The following is a 19,867-nucleotide window of genomic DNA, read 5'->3' on the forward strand; positions in this document are numbered from 1 at the left end:
GGGCAGGGACACCTTCCACTAGGCCAGGTTGCTCAAAGCCCCATCTAGCCTGGCCTTGAACACTTCCGGGGATGGGACATCCACAGCCGCTCTGGGCAACCTGTTCCAGTGTCTCACCACCCTCACAGTGAAGAACTTCTTCCTTACATCTAATCTAAATCTATCCTCATGCATTTCTAACTCATGCAATCATTTTATTCTGTGTAGCAGCTCTTTTCTATTGCTCTCTCTACCAGTGATTTTCCTTCTCTTCTCTTTTTCTTTTTATCATGCTAGGTAAGAGAAACAGCAGACTGGGAAACTTGCATCAGTGTAGATATGTGGTTTTTGTAACACTGGAGTTGTTATTCCTTCTTTCCTTTTTCTGGAAAACCAGCGTTGCTGCATACAGGAGTTTAAGTCTGATGCTGTACTAGGTTTCAACCAGTTTGGTTAAAATGAGAACTGTCTAGAACCTTTTCACAGAACTATAACCCATCTGAGGAATAGACAGCCTTCCAGATATTCAAAATACTAGCTGGAATATATAGTTTTCTTCTGATTAAACTATATCAGTGTAGTTCCTTGCTCTGGCTAAGAAGCAAAATAGAAATGCCAGAATTCAGATCCAGTATTACCCAGAATATGTTGGAGACAGTTTTCATCTCTAGTTTTGGCTTCTTGTGAAGCTTTGTGCAAATCATTTAATCTATTCCTTGGTACACTCTCTGTCTGTGAAATGAGGAAAATATGTGATGCTTGCACGGGGAAGTGGGGTGAATGCATTCACTTACGTATCTAGGATTTCCAAAGACAGTTAATTGTCTTAGATACCCAGATCCCTTTCAGAGTCAATGGAATTCGGATGCTTATCTGTGAGGTTGACTTCAGGCAGCAGTGACAGGGCCTGCCGTGGGCACCTTGCCCTTGACTCAACTGAAAGTAGAATCAGGCAGAACTTCATCTACTGCAACGTTCATGTTTCAGAGCAAAAAATGAGTGTGGATGAGTAAAAACTCTGTGTCCTCTCTTTATCTTCCCTCCATGTAGGAAATCCATTTCCCCTTCCTCTGAGTAGTAGGTGTCTCTTTTTGTCCTACAGTCTTTTTCATTTCTGAGAAAGGTAAATGTGAGCTGATTGGAATAGAATAGGTATGTATGACTAGCATAGATTTCTAATCGGCAGGTCAACTTCAGCAGGCTAGTCAAGCTGTTAATAGGCCCTATTTTTAATTTTCGCAGTTTTCCAGTAGTGTATTTAGCTCCAGATTTTTTTTGAATTATTTTGAATAATTCAACCTTGCTTGTCCTCAGTCAAGAAGACATAGAGTATTCCTGATTTTCAGAAAGTGCTAAACACCTTCAAGGCAGACATGCACATTTGAAAACTTTAACCTAATGCTTTCTGCAGAACCTCATGGACCTAGAAAGGAGCGTGACAGCGTTGTGATCTTTCAGCACAACAAAAATGAGATGTCTCAGAAATGCTGCAGTGGAAGAGGACCTTAGAAGAACAGATTTGTGGGGCAGAGCTCTTGCTAATGACTGTTCTGCTTTTTAGAATTCATAAACATCAGGATCAGTAGATATGTTAACCAATAATTTAGTTTCATAAGCATCTTCTGAACTCTCTGACTTTGCTTTTCTTTCCCTTTTGAGAAAAAGTTATTAATACCAGAAAAGCAGCAGCATTTCTTATTTATATTGTGTGGGGGTGAACTTGGCAAACAGTCTGCCCAGTTAACCTGTTAATTATTGTCCAGAGACACAACTTTTCTGGTGAATATCTGCATGTTAATACTAAAGGACATATGGCAGAGCATTTTAATTCCCTAGAATATTAAATTTACTTAGTGCTAGTCTGTATGCTGTCATACAGAAAGCAGAAAAAAATAACAGTGGGGATTTTCATTTTTGTGAGATTAAAGGGGTTATCCTCTCACCCCTCTTTGCGGATACATGCAGTTGAAAGGCATCAAAATTCTGGAAAAGGCTGGACGATGATACAACTGACAACTGGCACAGGGAAGTCCACATCCCTGTACGCTCCCAAAATATGCTCTGTGGGAGTTTAACCATATCAGGGAAAAACTCAGTTCTGGGAGTGAGACAGAGGGAACACCACTGCTGTAAGTCATTGAGGTATCCCTTTTAAGTGGCTACAGAACAATACTAAACATTTCATCTGTTTAATAAACTAACACATAACTTACAATATATGCTCATTTTAAATTATGTGTAACACAGGAATTCTTTTTTTATTAATCAGTTCAAATTCTTGTTCCCTGGAAGCCCAAAGCCCTGACAAAATAATTCCTGCTCATTCACACCTTACCATGCTTTAAGGGCTATTAAAAGACTGCTAACGCCAAAAGTGATAAGGGCCCAAAAATAAACTGATCGATACAAAGAAAAACAAATACCTCTCTCCACCCCCATCCAGAGCAGCCTAGTGTAGTTCAGTTAACTTGCTTATGTCACTCAAGAAACCTCAGAGCTCTGTTTTGCCAACAATAGCCTCAGTGTGTACGGGGCTGTGGGCCTCTTTGGCACCACAGCTGCAGGTCGTAAATACAGTTCTGGAGATTAAGATATTAAAGTGTCCCTCTTTGGAGGCTGCAGAACAACGCCTGAGGTATTGCCCCCTGCCTCCAAGGCAGCCTGGTAGCTCCCTGGGCTGTCAGGTGACTGTACGGAGCACACTCAAAGAGGTTCCCACATGTGGATTAGTTCTTCTCAGAAATGACATTTCTGCCATTTCCTGTGTTAGCCAGGGAGTGTTTGGTACACTGTGCTTCCATTTCCTGCAGAAGGCTCCTTAAAGTTGGTTAAAGTGGTTTGCTGAACATGAATTCAGTGTACATAAGATAAAGGATAGGTACGTGCTTTAAGGAAAGCACTGGACACTTTGTGCAGACCAAATTGCAGGTGGAGCACCAGTTTGTCCTCATGTCTTTCCATGCATTTATAAAATAGTAACAAAAAGAGAAGGGGGCGTGTGGAAAAAATCACTTGCATCAGTGCAAAGGAGGGGAATGTATTTACCTGGATCCTACTCAGTGTCTTACTAGTACTGACTTCCAGACTTTTTATTTATTACCTTTTATCCCATTTTATGTAGAAAAGGTTTTTGCTTTCCAGCTCCCTTACTCTTGAAAAAATGTGCCTTTCTCACTGTAATGTTTGACAGCACTTTAACCAGTGAACTGTGGTTGCAGAAATTTTCACTTCTAGAAGGAATAATTAGAATGTGTCAGAATTTTAGGCCTTGGTCATTTATGCTCATGTTCATCATTCATTTTTCAAATGTATATCTCTAAGAGAGAACAGACTTTTACCATATAAATTCAACCTCTGCAAGAAAACACTAGAGCAGGAAAAGCATAATTGATTGAGCTTGCCTGTGCTTTTCTCAAATCAAAGGAGAGCTCTTGGTTCAACATTTTGTCAGCAAATTGTGGCTGAGTTATTAATTATCTGTCTCAGTTATTAAGTACCTGGAACTTATAAATCTTTCAGGAAGGCATTTAATATACAAATCTCTGAATGTTACTGGAGCTCCTGACTGGTAGCTCTAAGTAAGTGTCTGTGGACACTAAGACACATGTCATCTTGAAGATGAATGAATTAAGCCTGTTGAAGTAGATTGTTTGATTGCGTGATTGTAGAATAGCTTTTTTGGCACTTGTTGCTTTAGGACCAAGGGTCAGATTCTTTCTCTCCCTTGCACTGGCGATGCATTGAAACTTGTGTGGTCTGACTGCAGTGGGTTAGGAGCCTGTTACGTTTTTGTGCGTAACTGTGCATAATGGCTTTTGGGGACAGGTCTTGTAGTTGCTGTTAGCTGGTAAATTCCTTGCTGCTTTAAAAGGGAGGGCACAAAAACAATGGAGGTGACTTTGGCCTTAAGACTGTGGCATTGCAGTTATTAAGAAGGACCTTTCCTTATTTTTCCCATGCTTTTCTTCAGTCCCCTTTGTTATGCTGATTCAAAAGAATATTAGTCAAAAGCAAAAAGAGAAAAAAAAGTGACTACTGGACTGCGATGTCATTCAGTGGAGTCATTGCTTAAGACTGTTTTCAGGAAACTGTAATAATTACTGAACTTAGCATTAATTCAGGATCGGCTCTCACCCTGTGTGGAAATAGAATGTAACTGGTGTGTGTGTATTAACTTGCATGTATATCACAAGATCAGTGAATACTTGGGGGGATGTTCAGAGTAACAGGCAATGTATTCCGAACTCTGACAGTCATCGTCCAAGTACTCAAGACTACTCTGCCATTGTGTCCCGATCTCGTTGACAGGGACGTGTCTTATAAAGGAGGAGTTCTTTGTGCTTAATATGGTCTGTTCACTTAGAAAGTCTGGAAAGATAACATTTAATTCTGTCTATTTTAATGGTGGTTTTGTGATGACAGCACCTAAATTTTATGAGTAGAAATATATGAAAATGAGAACTTTTCTTAAAAAAATATAAAATAATCCTATGAATGGGTGAAAACTTTCTAATGACAGTTCTAAGGAGAAGACTGTAAAACAGTCTTACCAGCTAGTCTTCCTATAGCTTCCTGCCTTCCACCAAAGATTTTCCTTTCTTCTTTAATTAGCAGGAAATTTTATAAGAGGATATATAATTTTGTTTCGCTGAAGGTAGAGGGTTGAGTGGTTTTACAGCATTCCTTTAGAGCTAATAATGATTCAAAGTTAACAGTCACGTAACATTCATTTTAGAACAAACGTGTATAAAAAATACTTCTATGTAGAAAATTACAGCTTATGGCTGTGGCACAAGGCATTGCTTTGGATGGAATTACTCCAGATTCTTGACACACTTCATCCAATTAACTTCAGTTTTCATCTCCAACATGGCTGTCATTATTTAGTAAAAGCCTTCTATAATGCAGGAAATGTATCTGTGATGAAGGCCTGAAGTGTAGCAAGTTGTGATGTTTAAAAGTTAGCCCCTGTGGGCTAGGTTTAAATTGCTAGAACACACTTTGTTGTGTAAGTCACATCTAGCATAGTTAGGTGAAGTGGTAAGGATAGTATCTTCTCTACAGCAGAACAAATATTTACTTGGGGTGGATTAACAGTTTCTCAGTTTTAGGAGGTTTGGGTTTTTTTAAGTGTGCGTCTTAGGAAGGTAAATAGGAGCTATTACAATACTTCATTTGGAGTCAGAAGACCTTCTTTCACTGCACTGCTGCCTTTTCAGAATGATTTCCCAGTGTCAGGCAAAGAATATCATGGAGGCATGGAAGAAAGTGGAATGGATTTATTTGCAGTAATCTTTGTTAGGGAAAAGCTCTTGACTTTTCCTCCTTCGTTTTCCAGGAGGAAATGAAGATCCACATACATTTCCTTCACAGAAAAGTAGGTTTGCTTTTTGTCCACCTTGAAATCTGAATGAAATCTTTATTCCCAGTTGGCAATATGTGACACAGCATACCTTTTGTGACAGGCGGTGTAAGGGATTAATCATCTTGTGAATTTATTAAAAGCAGTAATAGATTATTTTACAACTATTAGGGATCCCCAGTAATTTTACTAACTTGAATTTAAAAGTATGTGAATGGTGTAAGTGAATTACGAGATAGTACTAAATAGAGATGTCTGCTCACAATTTAACTTCTAGTTCTCAAGCTATCAGTTGTTTACTGCTCTGGACCAATGAAGTGCTAAAAGCTAAATACTGTGAAATGTTAAACTTTGATGAAAGATATGAAGAAAGAAACTGTTTCTTTTGCCAACACTGTGGTCAACAGCAGTGCCCTGACCTGATTACTTAAGCTGATGTTTTTCCTAAATCTGTCATGAATCAGTAATTATCAAGTTTTGCAATACTCAATGATTCTCTTGTGAATAGCAAAAAGATTTGTTATTGTAGGTTGGTATTTTCTAAAGAGAAGTGTTCAACTCTTGCATCTGCAAGCTCTATACAGTATGTTTTGCTTTTTTGCCTGGAGAACTGTGGAATGCCACAACAAATCTGCTGAAGAGTTTCACAAAATGTGAGGAAAATTCAGTCTGGCCTAATCTGGAAGTGACCCCCTCTGGTGTCTTTGAAAATAAACTTTCGTGTCAGTGTGTTTTTCCTTTCATGGTTGGAAAATATCCAGTACAAGTATTCAGTTGTAGGGCTTGACTTGTAGGGCTTCTAATAGGAAAAGGAACTTGTACAACTTATTATTATTATTAGTGGGGTGTTCTCATAGTAATTTAATATGTTAGTCCCAGAAAAATTTCCCTTTTCCCTTGCACCAAGTGCCATGCTGTAGCTGGCTTCAAAGCCTCAGTAATCCTTGCAGCTTCTGGCTGAGTTTCCTGAGAAATAAGGGACCAAAATTAGGGGAACTTCTCAGTTAAAGGGAATGAGAGATGTGGTGACGTGATGCATTGTCTGTTTAGTCATTTAAAAAGAAAAGGATGGGATGGCAAAACTTCTGTGGGGCTTATTTGAAGGATGCTTTCTGTTTATGTCCATGCAGATCTGTGGCTAGAGCTCCGTGGAAATCAGACTTCGCTTCAAGCTACATGTGAAGTTACTGTGGAGCCTGCCATCCCCCGAAGCTTGTATAAGGAATGCAGCTGAGTATGAAGTAAGTGGGACTGCGCTCCCCATGTGGCAGAGCTCCTGTGATCTGATTGACAGCAATCATTTGTTGGCTGATGGGTGAGCCTTAAAGGGGAGAACGTACAAACAAGCAAATCTAAATGCAAATGTTGATTTGAGGGCATGGTCTAACATTGGTGGAGATTTATCCAGATGACAGGGGAGTTGATAACAGGGGGAAAAAAAAAAGAAAGGAAAAAAAAAAGAGGAAATTTGAACCAGCTAGTTCTTTTCTGGTGAAACTTGCTTAATGTAGATTTGTGGTTTTAAGTAAACGTGCACATTAAAAGAATGCTGACCTTTTAAAACATGGTTTTCGATAAATTGCTATTGTTGCTGTTTAAAGCGTATGGACTTACAAGCAGCAGAAAATACCATAAGCCTAAGAGATTGGGAATGCATCATGGAAACAAACAGCACCCTGACAAAATAAAGAGATGTTTCCTCAATGGTGCTCTCCATTAAGAAGTCAACTCAGCATAGTTTCTTCTGAAATCTGCATACAGGGATACTGCATACCTCTCAAAGATAAATGCACGATAAACTGGTGAATTAAATGGTAACCACGGTGTTTTGCTTTGAAACAAAGAAGGCTTTTGTAAGATTCTTGAGCCGAAGTTATATGTTGTGGATCCATTGTGTAGGAATGCAATGAAATTAATTCCTCTTTGAGCTAATGAAAAAGATCTGGAAATATAGAGCTGCCCTCTAGTGGCAAAATGGCAGTATGAGGTGTGTTTCTCTGTTGCGGTGCTCACAGGGCTTGAAAAGCGGAATGTTTACTGGAAGGCAAACAAAAATGTGCAAATATTTTTGAAAGATTTTATAGTTATGGTTCAAATGTCAGACCAGCAGTGGAGAAGATGGAATATTAGCCATAGAGCACAGGCATAGTGCCCTCTGGGGAGGCTGTCTTTCACAATTCTCATACCATATGATGTACAGAAGAGCTCCACAGGCTTTATATCCAGAGCTTGTTCCAAAAATTCTCAATCTATTAAAGAAGTTTGAATCTGGACACTTGCTTCAGCTCATTTTGGGAAGAGAGATCATCTGTGAAACTGGGATGTAGCTTCATAGCTGAACTTGCCCTAGTCTGGAACTGTTGAAGTTGACGGCTTTGTCCAAGGTTATTCTCTGCTAGATGAAAGAACTCTTTCCTGAATGCTACATTAATCCTCCTCACTTCTAGTTTGCATAGTCTTCTGCTCTGGTTCACGAAGAAAGGAACCTTCATGGATGAAATGAGCCAAAATTATGAATCCTCTGAACAGACTCACCTTAAAAAGGAAGATAATGTCTTTATGGAGAGTGCCAGCATATTCTAACATAATATATGCAATTAAACTAATTTTCCTCTTGTTTAAACTGTGGTAATAACTACTCCCCACTCCCCTTAAGTCAATTTACTTCTTTAAAATTGCATGGAAGAGAAAAGAATCAGAGTAAGTTATATAAGTGGTGTAGCAAGCTGTTACATACAGACAGTATGTCCTTTGTGAGGCTTCATTTGTTGCTTTGTCAAAGCAATTAACTAACCCTCTATGATACAGTTACTTGGAAAAGCATGCAAGTTTCTGTAATGACTACAAAGGTGTCTTTCCATGTGATGTTAGGAAGAGCTAGACTGGTTAGTGAGGGTTAAACTTTTCTGTCCTGGTATGGTATTTTCTGAAGCTGCTGCTGTATCTTCATCTTCTGTGCAAAATGTAGTTTCTGTTTCAGTTTGGTTAAATGAAAAGTTGGGTAAGATGAATTCAGGAAAAAAATCTGAACCTGGCAAGACTAGGAATCCTAAATGCAACAATTTGTCTTAAGGTTCAGGTTCTGGGAATAACAGACTGTTTCAGATTCACAAAGAGTACACCACAAGGGAATTTGGGAGTGGCTGCATTAGTCTAGTGTATTTTTTGAGACGACAGTGGGTACGTGTGCGGGGGAAGAGTGAGACACAGGAGAAGAGTATGAAAGGCTCTTGTTGAGAAGTTTCTTTGTGTGTATTAATATCAGTGTGGATAAAAGGAGAAGTAAAGGTAATATTGATTGCAAACAGTTTTAATCAATGTTTACTGCCTGTGCAGAGTCTTCAAAAGATTAAAATGAGAGGGAAGACTTCTGCTTGGGGAAGTCAGTGTAATAAGCAGAGTCTAAGGAGTGTTGATGAACCAGGTTTTCCTTTATCCACGCTTATCGGGTACATCTCCCTCCTATTCATGTATCCTACAGCCTCCTTTGTTTTCCTCTTAATGAATGCAATGCTTCTTAGAAGGCAAAAATCAATTTCTCTGGGTGCAGAAGTCCTGAAAGTGTGGACAGACCTATGAACGCACAGGTACACTTTCTGAAAAGCACACGCATACGTGCATACATACACACAGAGAGAGCATGCAGCTGTGTAAGGGCCTTTCTGGTAGCATCTGCTGTATTTGTCTCCATGGGTTCTATAGAGGCTTCTCTGTGCTAAGCTACGCAAAGCAGGTTTGGAGAAAGCTTTAAGAATAGGTAGCTGGATGGGGCTACCCTTTCCCACATGTTGTGAACCAGAATTACTAAAGATAATGGTGCTCCACGTTATCTCTGGGATTAGGAGCTAGAAGGAGTCTCTTTTAAAGTGGGTCTGATGTAGCTGCATAACTGGGAAGTCAGAGGGCGGTGCTGGAGGCCACAGTCAGAGACCTCTCTCCAGAAAATCCTGACCTTCTCTAAATTGCTGCAAATGAGGCAAAATTTTCTCTTCCTTGGTGGGCTGATGTTGACTAATGTCTGTGACTGTTCCCTTCCAAGGACTACTCTCTTGCTTTCAATGTAAGAATGGACATCTTGGCTCAGTTCCATTGGTCAGAGTATTCTTTGGCCTGTTCTGAATCTCATTGAATGAAGAGGCTGATTGTAGTATCTAACACTGATTTTTGATGTGGGGAGATGCAGATGCTCCACAGAAGCTGCTTAGTGATTTCATAGACATTTGAAGGCAGACACGGGATGGAAACTTCCAGGGATAACTAAGTCCAGTTGGATTCTGTGGTAATGGTCAGAGAGTAGAATATCTGTTAATTCATATGCACTAATACTGATGCACATGTAATATTCTTAACAGCCTGAGTCTTTAAAACTCATCAGACTTCTGTGCTTAGAAGGTCAGGCCCAAGCACATGATAGCTGAAGCTAGTACGTATGCTTCATTTGAAGCAACAGTGAAGTAATAATTTGATAGTATTTTGTTACATCTGTCCCTTCATGTGGGATATTTTGTTTCCCGTCTCACAATGCAACATATCCAGGAGTAGGTGTTGTTTTCCGTGCTTTTCACATCTGTCCCAACACCCGTACCCACTTGCCTCCCCAGGGTTCAGTGTTCCCCCTCTGTTATTGCGGTTCAGTGCTTCTCATTGATGATAGTTAAGAAGATAGTTTGGGACATCTCAAACAAAAGAAAACAGTCAACAGAGGAGCAAACATCTGCTTTGTGCTTAGGAACATTTTCACCTTTCTTCAAGCCTTCCAGAACTGCTCTGAGGCTGGAACCTGAAGTAGTTGCTGGCTCCTCTGGTGCCTGTTTTATTTTGTGTGAGATAATTGATACAGATTACATCTTCACCAGACTACCTGTGGAGGTTAATTTGCATGAGAACAACATTTACAGTATCCTTCAGGCATATGGTAGAAGATGCAGCCGTTGAATCTCTAGGGAAGTTCATATTGTCCTGTAGATACACAGCCAAGAATATAACTTAGATTCCCAGCAAAGACACATTTCTCGTTCAGGCGTTCAGTTAGGAATATAACCTCTGCAGTGGACCTTACTGTTAGTTCCAACAGTGAAAAAACTGTAAGCGTCATGAGCTGTGATTTGTTCTCTGAAAAGGCTTGGCAAATTTCCACGAACACTAGGTATCTGTCTAACTGAATTTGCGAGTGCCTCCAGCTGCCCTGGGGAGCTTGTAAGTTCCTTGAACCTCATTCCTGCCCACATGGAAGTTACAAGATGTGACTGCTTTGCCAGCAGGGCTGGTTAATTCCAAGAACCCCGGATACTGGATTCACAGAAATTACAACCCTGCTGGCCACACTGGTCAAACTAGAAATGTTTTGGGGTTTCATGAGCCTTAGCTGTTTCTACATGTAATTTACAAGTTCCAATTGTGCATCTACGTAAAGGACTTTGGCACAAACAGCTGGAGTTTTTGGTGGTTACAATCTCAGCCAGCACAGTGCATAAGCAGGACTTGGAGAATTTGCAGTGCTGATGGTTTCTCAGTAGAGCTTCTAAACCTGGTGGTCTCTGGGCAGAATGTTTTTGAGACTGTCCCTCCTGTTGATTTAGCAGAGGAGATGCTACTCTCGCGATCCTCAAACTTCAGGGATGGGATATAATCTATCACATCATTAAATGACCTTGTACTTTTATTGGAGCCTAAAATTAATGATTCATGGAGATAATAAATTTTGCCTCTCAACTGGCAAGTTTGGAAAGCTCTCTAATGTCTTGATGTGAAGGAGAATGGGAAATATAAAAGTCAAGTTATCAATGAATGAGAATATGAATTCTGTGAGTTTTCTGCAGAAAGATTTAGATGACAAAAGTTTCTAGTTTTTGTCCGAAAGTTTTCCTCTGGTGAGAGACCGGACATGCTGTATTTACATGGCAAAGAGGGGGATTTTTGGTTTTATAAAGTTAGGGTCAATTGGGTAAAAACATGTCTTGCCCTAATGTTTTGTCTCACAGAATTTAGAAGTTCCCTATCAATTGTAGTATGGCATTTAGAAAGAAGTAACACTCCAGTTTTCTTATCGTATCTGACATTTGAAGAATCTCTAGCAAAAGAAATATAAAGATGCTGAACTTTTCTTATGGACAGCATGCATTGTATTACAACAACAGTTTGGATCAAAGGATCCTACATAATCTTGATGTCTTTTCCCTTCATATTCCATAGACACCATTAAGAGGTAGAAACAACTTTTTTTGTAAGTGTGTGAAAATGTGCAAGTTGAATCTTCCCACTTCATGACATTTGGAGTCTGGACTTGCAACTTTAACATTCTTTCAACATTGTTTTTATGTGTGTAGTTATGTATATGTGTTCATCTATAACATAAATTGATGTGAACCAGTAGAATATGTTACATATATAGAAATAATATGGCTGCCAGAAAAGATTGGAAAATGGCAGGAGAAAAAAAAGTTTATAGACAGAATAAGAAAAATTAATCAAAATGGGATATTATTTGTATCTGAAAAAAACCTTCTAGAGGCCAAAGCTTTTGAGCCAGTAACCATCCCTTCTGTAATATGGAATAACATTCCTGAACCCGCTACTTAACACAAAAAAATGCTGTGATGTGTCTCTCTCCATCTGTCAGCACCTGCTATGCCCAAGAAAAATTCATGTCCCATGTTATAAAAATTTATTTCCTTTATCTTACTAAGTATTGTAGAGAAAATAAATCCTGTAGGCCTGTTTGCCAATATGTGCTTACTGTGCAAATGATGCTTTCTGAATGTAGGTGGGTGCCTGAGAAAACACAGTTGCAGAACTGGAGTCTAAATGTATAGTTTTGTTTTTATTGTTGACTACATGAAGTGTATGCCACAATGTGTTCACACTTCTCATTGCCAACTGTGCAGAGGGGCTACTGGAGTTACATACTTCCACATACACACATATTTCTATGTACATTATTACCTAAAACTGTGTCTATGTCATCAGGCAAACAACAGTAAAGATAGAAAAGGAGATTGCTAATGGGATCTGCATTTCCAGTGTCTTCCTTTGTGTTCTTTTTGCAAATATGAGCAGTATAGCTCTGAGGGTATTGCAGTATTGTGGGGAGGTCAAAGAAAATGATCGATCATATAAAATATTCTGGAAATGCTTCCCTCATAAAGATCTGTCCTCTGTTAGCTGACACATAGGTTATTAATCTTTCCCCTTTCTCTAAAAAAGGGAATGTGGCAATATATCTTTATGTCAGAGCAGTTTTTCTGTGTCCATAGTCTCTCTCATTCTAGCTCTGCGCATTAGATTATTTGAGCTGTGTGCCAATGTAATCTTCTGCAGCCATCTTCTCTTCTGATGTAACTCTTTCTTCAAAACGTTGTGGGCAGTCATCTTCTGGGTGGCTGCTCTGCACATGTATTTTCCATTATATCAGTAGTAAAGTTAACTGGCAGTTGTGAAGCTTGTGCCCTCCCCCGCCTTGATTGGCAACTCTTCCTCTCTTTCATAATTAGTGATTGAATAGAATTTGCTGGAAGGAGCGAGAGGGCAGATCTCCAGTGTTTCGAAAATTGAATTTAATGTGCATGACACTAAAGTTAATTTTGTCAAAGCTATTGACTTGAGGAATTGAGGAATAAAACTTTCCTCATCTTTTCCCTTTTTGATTAAAGTTAACTCCTACTTTACAAGCTTTTGTATATATACACACACTCATCTTGTATATATCTCAAGTATAATGGTTGCAACTGTTAAGTGAGTAATTCAACTTCAAAGCTATGTTATTAAAGACTCAGCAAGAACACCCAAAAGCAGAAGAATTTGCAGTTAAGGCTATACAAATCCATCCTTAACTAGTCCATGGTGAGTAGGGATTATGTAGCATGGTAATAGCATTTGCTGTACAGAGGATGCCTGCAAAATCTAGACATAATGGACTGCATGGAATACAGTACACAGCTGAATGCTCCAGGATTATGATTCTGGGATTTTCTTTATTTCTTTTAATAGACATGGCTTTGCCTTAAAGGGTGTAGCTGAAAATCGTTTTAGATAAGCAGGACTCTTCAGTCCAGGATTTTGCCTTGACAGTCATCTGTAAAAAATGTTAGCTGATGTTTCATTCCAAAATAATGAACAAAAGGCTTGATTCTGCTGTTAGATCTGGGTTTATGAATCATCAAAAAGTGCGTTAACCTATGTGTGTGGGTGGCTAACTGCAGCGTGTGCCCCAAGCTGTTGCTCCATCAGGACTGTAGAGTCATCCAAAAGGGTGGACAGCTTTGTGCGCCTTCCCTGTCTGTGCTGAGATATAGTCCAAGTGGGAGGTGGATTAACCAAAACTGGGGAGACCATAGACCTCCGTGCTAGTTACTCATACCCTACTGTCTGAAATGGGCATCTCTAGAGCACATTTCTTGGGTGTAACTTATTTAATGAGCCTGATGGAATAAATATGGCATCTAAACATCTCCAAGTATGCAGTCAGGAGAGGGGGGGGCCCTGTCATTTAAAACATCTTTTTACTTGCTGAGATACTTGGGCAGAAATTCAAAAGATGTGTAAACTTCTCTGGAAGACTTCTTTGTGTCCTTAAAGTAGGAATTACAGATTCTCTTTTTTGATACAATGACGTGTTTCACCACAGTCACCTTCTTTTCTTTCCTCATTGCCTAGGCTTTTTTTTCCCCCCTATGTTTTTCTGTTTCTTTGTTCTTTCTCCTGTTTCCAGCAGGAATTGTGGAATAGTGGGGTAAAATTTACACAAATTTTTAGGAACAACCACTGTTTTTCGTATACATACTCAGCTGCCAGATTTTCAAACAAGGTAAAGCTTGAAGGAACCTCTACTGAGCAGAGGTACAAAAAGAAGTGATTCTTCATTACTATGGGTAGTTAGACTGTTGAACTCCTTGCCTCAGGTATTATGGATGCTGCAGCTTATGTGGGTTCGAGGGGATACAGGACAGGTTCATGAAAAATAAATTTGTTAGGGATACTAAATGCATGGGAACGTATGTCTCAGGGAGTTCATGAGCCACAAATTGTTGGAGCCTGGAAGAGCATTTGGGAAAGTACCACTGTGTTTACCTTGTTCTTGCACCTTGTTTTAGTTACTGCCAGGTGAATTAGATGGATCTTTGGTCTGACACCATTGTGATAATTTTTATTGTAGGGAACGCCTGCCTCAGATAATTTTTTGTATGTATAGAGATTCCTAGGAAATACCAGTCTGGATTTTATTGCCTTCAAAAGCAGTGAGAGCAGAGTGGGATATTCAACACGTTGGTATTTAATTACTGGCTTATCAAATGCTTCCTCCTTCCCTCTTCATTTTTCTCCCAGGTTGTACCTGTCATAAATGAATGTGGTGCTCTGTGGTTAACAAACCTGGTGGAGCATCGCATTTGCACACTGTCCTCTGGCAGAGGCTGAATCAGGGAGCAGGGAGTGGGAGCAAGTAATGGAAAGGTAGCTTTCCCTCTGAGATGACAAAGATTTCCCAGGGCAAGAATTAGTGGATACTCTCTTGGCAGTGAGAAAAAGGTAAATGAGGAGAAATACAGTTAATGCCATTCTTTTGTGGCTGTCACTGCAGGCTGGTTAGACAGTAGCTGAACTGGGATAGAAGTGTGAAAGGGGAGGAAAAAAAATTGTGGGAGAAGAGTAAACGGTCCCTTTTTGCCTCCTTACCTGTTTGCAACGGCTTCGGTGAGGGAGCTCAGAAGCTGGCCATAAACATTCAGCAGGGAGGAGGGAGGCAAAGAAGTTATGAAAAAGCAAAGCGAGAGGAACCCTTCGCTGCCTGCTGGTGGGGATGCGGAGCGAGACCTTCTTAAGCCCTCTGCCCTATGTTTTTACTGTGAAATGTCATGTCAAATGATGTTTCCAGCTATGCATCTTTCTGTTTGAGTATGTTTGTTCCTGTCTTTCTGCAAATCCTCTCTGGAGAATGCATAGACATTATTGGGGTTCTGAGAAGCTCAGTGGTTTGTTTTCATTGAAAAGCTGTTCCCCTTCCTCCCTGAATTAGCTGAGTTCCCATGGGGGGAGGCTTCCTTCCTCACCCACTTAGATTAGTTGATATCTGTAGGCTGTGGATACTCTTAGCGTGATGCTGTGTGCCGCAACAGCAGCAGCCGTGGCTTTTCTCTGCTGCAGCAAGTGTTGCCTCTTGACGCTGCCTCCCCTGAGGGATCATTAGCAGGGTGGAGGCTATTTTCTTTCCTAGAAACAGGAAGAGAAGAAGAGGATGAGAGATGGGAGGCCTAAACAATCTAGAATTAGATTACAGTGTGAGCTCAATGACATCAGCTCCCTTCAGTCTTCCCACCCATTTGCTCTCTCACGGCATTTCTGTTTAGGCTGACCAGGATCTGAAGATACCTATAATACCATGCTAATTCCTTGGTGGTTAATTGGGTCCAAAGCAAAGGCCCAGATCTGCCGGTCCCACTCCCCAGTACTGGGAAGTCTACAGTATAGATAACTGCATGCTGCACTGCACGGGTAACTTGAGATATCTAACAGGGCAAAAAGCACTAGGTTTCAGAGCACTTCCAAACTACTGTCAAGGGATATAGTCACCTTGAAGTCCAGTAAATTACAATAAACCCTAAAAGGAGTAGTAAGTTTTGCAGCTTTTGTTGTAAAAGCTCTCTCTTTCTCCTTCTTTCTGTCTCCCCCTCATTCCATTCTTCGTGGCTCTATGGCCACAAAGTTGTTAAGTTCAGGGAGTGCATTCACATTTAGCAAAACTTAAGGTTAAGGCTTGTCTAAAAAAAAAAAAAAATTTGTTAAAGATTGACCAAAGAAAAATAAAAGTAAAATGGCTTCTATAGAACTAAGAAAACTAGCTGTGTGCTTTATGGCTGTAATAATCTCTGAGGATATACTCTTATTGGTTAAGGTTGGCACGGCCTCTGTCTAAATGAGAGTCTTGGGCTTTGAGAGGATTGTAACTGCATGCCATGACATAAGAGCACAAGTGGCACCAGGCAGTGCTAATTGCAGAGAGCTCAGTTCTTTTTAACTTCTCAAATAAATCTGTGCTCTTTGGTGTATGGACATGGGGGAAGCTGGCTAAAATTGCCACAGCACCTAGGCCGGTATCTGTCATGTAATTCTGCGTATGTGTGTGGTGTAGGATCACTTCTGCTCCCTTGTCCACACATTGCCAGCTGCCCAGGTTAGTGTATCTCCTGCAGAAATAGGTATGAGCTTGTGGAATCAATGAGCGTAATGAATGGGACCCATTTATCTCTCTCCTCTCTCCTCTCTCCTCTCCTCTTTCAAAAAATAAGTGAAAGGCCAGTGTTTCTAAGTCTTGGTAGGCTTGAAATATTTTCCCTGGAAGGGAGAAAAAAGGGCTAAGAAACTACTTTGGTTTCCTTCAGACTGTTCCCTCAGAACCTTAGTGCCAGCTGGAGACAGTGTGGATCTCCATGTGCAGGAATCTGGGATCTGCATGAAGGGAGGAGATTGTAGGTCACAGTTTAATCTGATCTCAGATACAAACCAACACAGGTGGTGTTGATTCCCTAGAGGGGCTGGAATAAGTTCTGTGTCACTGCATAAACTGCAGCGTTGTGAAACTGGCGCTTACCTTTCTGACCTTGCAGACAACATCTGCTTACCTAAGCTTCTTGTCTTACTCCTGAAATTACTCTTGCCACAAGCCATGTTTCCTGCCTTTTAGAAGGTGCTCCCTGTCTCTGCATGTACGGCGACGCGTTTAGACTGCTTTTGTGCTATGCAAATTTCTTCCTCAGTGGAATGGTTCACTGTGAGGATTTAACCTATGGACCAGTGCCATCCATCCTGTGTGGATTCTGGATTGAGGATTTGAATATAGATTTTGCTTCCTACCAATGTAACATAATGAAATACACCTTTGGTTAAAAAAATGCCTACAATCTGTGGGATGGAGATGAGTTCCAGATCCCCGTTCTTATTCAAAGTTTGTGGCCAGACTAATCTCTGTGTAGAAGAAATGGGTAAAACTCATGAGGAGACAGCCAGGAGGTTGTATTTAAAGTTTTTGAGCTTCAGGTCTGAATAAGAATAATGAATAAAACAATGTCAGTTGATTCTGTTATATCATAATTAAGTTCTTAGGCATCCACTTTCCCCTCAGAGAACTGTGGAGCTGATGTTCTTTCTGTCAGAGTGCAGATAAGATTTGCCAGGTTATCTTTCTGAGCAATTAATACAAGTAAGTTCACTGATAGTTTTGATATCCGCTGTACATCTTCTTGCTTCAGTTTATCCAGATTTCTGCTGTAGATTGGTGATCACAAATTCATGTGGGATGAGATATGCTCAGAATAGAGATATGAGACCTCCAACATATCCACGGATGTACTGGAGGATCCAGATGCTTTGCTCTGAGCCAATGTTCAGCTGAGGAATTGTGGTGTTAACAGAAATTGTGTTGGTGAGGGCTGTGTGCTTCAGGTGAGGTCTAAATCAAGGCTCAGGTGCAAGAACCCAAAGAGCCGCAAAGACCTGTCAAATTAATATTTTATAAGTGGCCTTCTACTTACCCAAATGTCATACGCTATTAAAATTGGATATGCTTCATTCAGTTCCTGAGTGAATTGTTGTCTATTAACATTATATGCTGTCCTTTGCTGTGTTCCAGTTCAGTGTGGCTTCTGTTCCATGAGCGAAGAAAAGATTCCTCTCTGTCTACTTTTTCATTTGGTCTCATAGATACGTACATATAAATCAGTATGCATATTTTTTGTGCGTATATTATAATAATACAAAATAGATTGTAAATAATTTTGCAGTACTTTGAAATAAGGTACAATGTAAGTGACTATTGTCATTATCACTATCTTTGTATTTTAGGTATGTCTTGTAAATCTTTTGTGAAGAGAAACACATTGTTGAGGTAGCCACCTCAGGCAAGAACAGTCCTCTTTTCCTTCAATTTTTTCCCCCAATCTGGTTCTAATTGCACTGCCCTAATCTGGGAGGGAGTGAGGTGTCCCACTGAACAGCACTAATACCTTTAGATTTCTCTCTAAAGGTAATACTGTGTTTTTGTGAGAGAGCTGTCAAGTTTTTGGTGGGTGGACATTTAGCACATATGTCATCATTACAATATTGCAGCTATTCATGTTAGAAACTCATAGATGCTTGTTTAGATGCTGAAGGCAATGCATTAGGAACTGATGGTGACTGATTATTATCCAATCAGTTCCTGATGCAGTATCTGCGACATCAAAAACTCTGTGGCTTTGGTTACATCTTAATTTTTTCAGTTGCAGTGTCCCCATTTAATGTCTTCTTTTAAAAATTTTAAACTTCAGGTGTTGAGGCTTAACAAGGGCAGTGTACTAGGAAGAAAACTGCTTAATTGCATCACTCAGTTTTTTAGGAAATGTATACCTTTCTTTTATCTAAGAATTACTAAGAATAAATATTACTGAGAATCACTCTAGGTAGCACTGCTAGAGAGCATTACAGATCTTATACAAGTTTTACTTTATTCAAAACTGTTGTTCGTTAGTTGAATAGTTTAACACAAGTTAGTCAGCAAGTGTTCTGCCTCTCAAAAATGCAGGAAATGATGTAGGCTTACAGCAGGGCGAGTCTGCAAATTCAGTAAGTGTTTGAGTAGTGAAATTCATGAGAAACTATAACCTTATGCCAGCGTGTACGGGCTTTCTGTATGCAGCATTTTGGCAATGAGAACTACAGACCTAATGTTACTATCCTGTTTCTCACACATTTTCTGGATCTAGAAAGAACACCACATTTGAAAGGAATAATCTGGTTTCAGGCCTGAGTCTTGATAGCTAGCCTCTATATTTCCACTGGATGAGTATGTGCCAGGTATGTCTGTCCATTTGCTGTAGATCTTACTGTACTGAGAGCAAGTAACACACACAACATAAGCAGAATATGGTCATCACAGCCCTCAGACATCAAGATTTCTGCTTTCACCCACTTCTGTTTGAAAGAGTGCAGTCAATGGTTTTGGAGATAGTTGGGTTTTGAATTTCTGGTACAGGCCTAAAAAGAAATAATCTGGAATTTGTCTGACTGTAACTAATTCAATTAAGTCGCTCTCCTCCACAGAGGTGCCCTGGCTATGTCTAACCAGCAGACTGAGGTTCAGTGCTCACTCATGTTGCCAAGGTGGGCTGGAGGAGGATAGCTGTGCGTGGCCTGTGCAGAGCACTGTTTCAACTGGTATACACTGATGTGGAGATTCAGGTTAGAGCTCCCTGTAATGTGCCACACTAGCTCTCAACAGAGGCTGATGTATCAACGTTGTCCCTGTGTCTGTGATCTGCCAACTATTCCCACTCTGTCCAGTTCAGAGTGGGTCTGATGCTTAATCACACCATAAATCACTTCTAAGATGTATTTAAATTTTTTTTTTTTAGTTCAAATCAATGTCTCCTGAGTTTCAAGGCTGAAAATTAGGCCTGACTGGACAGTATTCAAACATTTGACCAAAACCTGTGTTTAGCCAGCGAATGTTTGGTTATTTTTTTCTAATATCTCCAAATACATTATTTGTAAGAATCAGCA

General features: G+C 40.0%; 1 long non-coding RNA gene across 1 annotated transcript in view; it reads left to right on the top strand.

Annotated features, from left to right (window-relative positions):
• The first annotated feature begins 6,504 nt into the window (after window positions 1-6,504).
• The window catches only part of LOC127015186 (uncharacterized), a 72,778-nt gene continuing 59,415 nt past the window's right edge, over window positions 6,505-19,867 (top strand). Inside the window, exon 1 of the long non-coding RNA XR_007766295.1 lies at window positions 6,505-6,582. This is a non-coding gene — a long non-coding RNA (uncharacterized LOC127015186). The remainder of the gene's footprint in view (window positions 6,583-19,867) is intronic.

This window comes from Gymnogyps californianus, chromosome 3 (genome assembly GCF_018139145.2).
Source record: "Gymnogyps californianus isolate 813 chromosome 3, ASM1813914v2, whole genome shotgun sequence".
Lineage (NCBI taxonomy): Eukaryota > Metazoa > Chordata > Aves > Accipitriformes > Cathartidae > Gymnogyps > Gymnogyps californianus.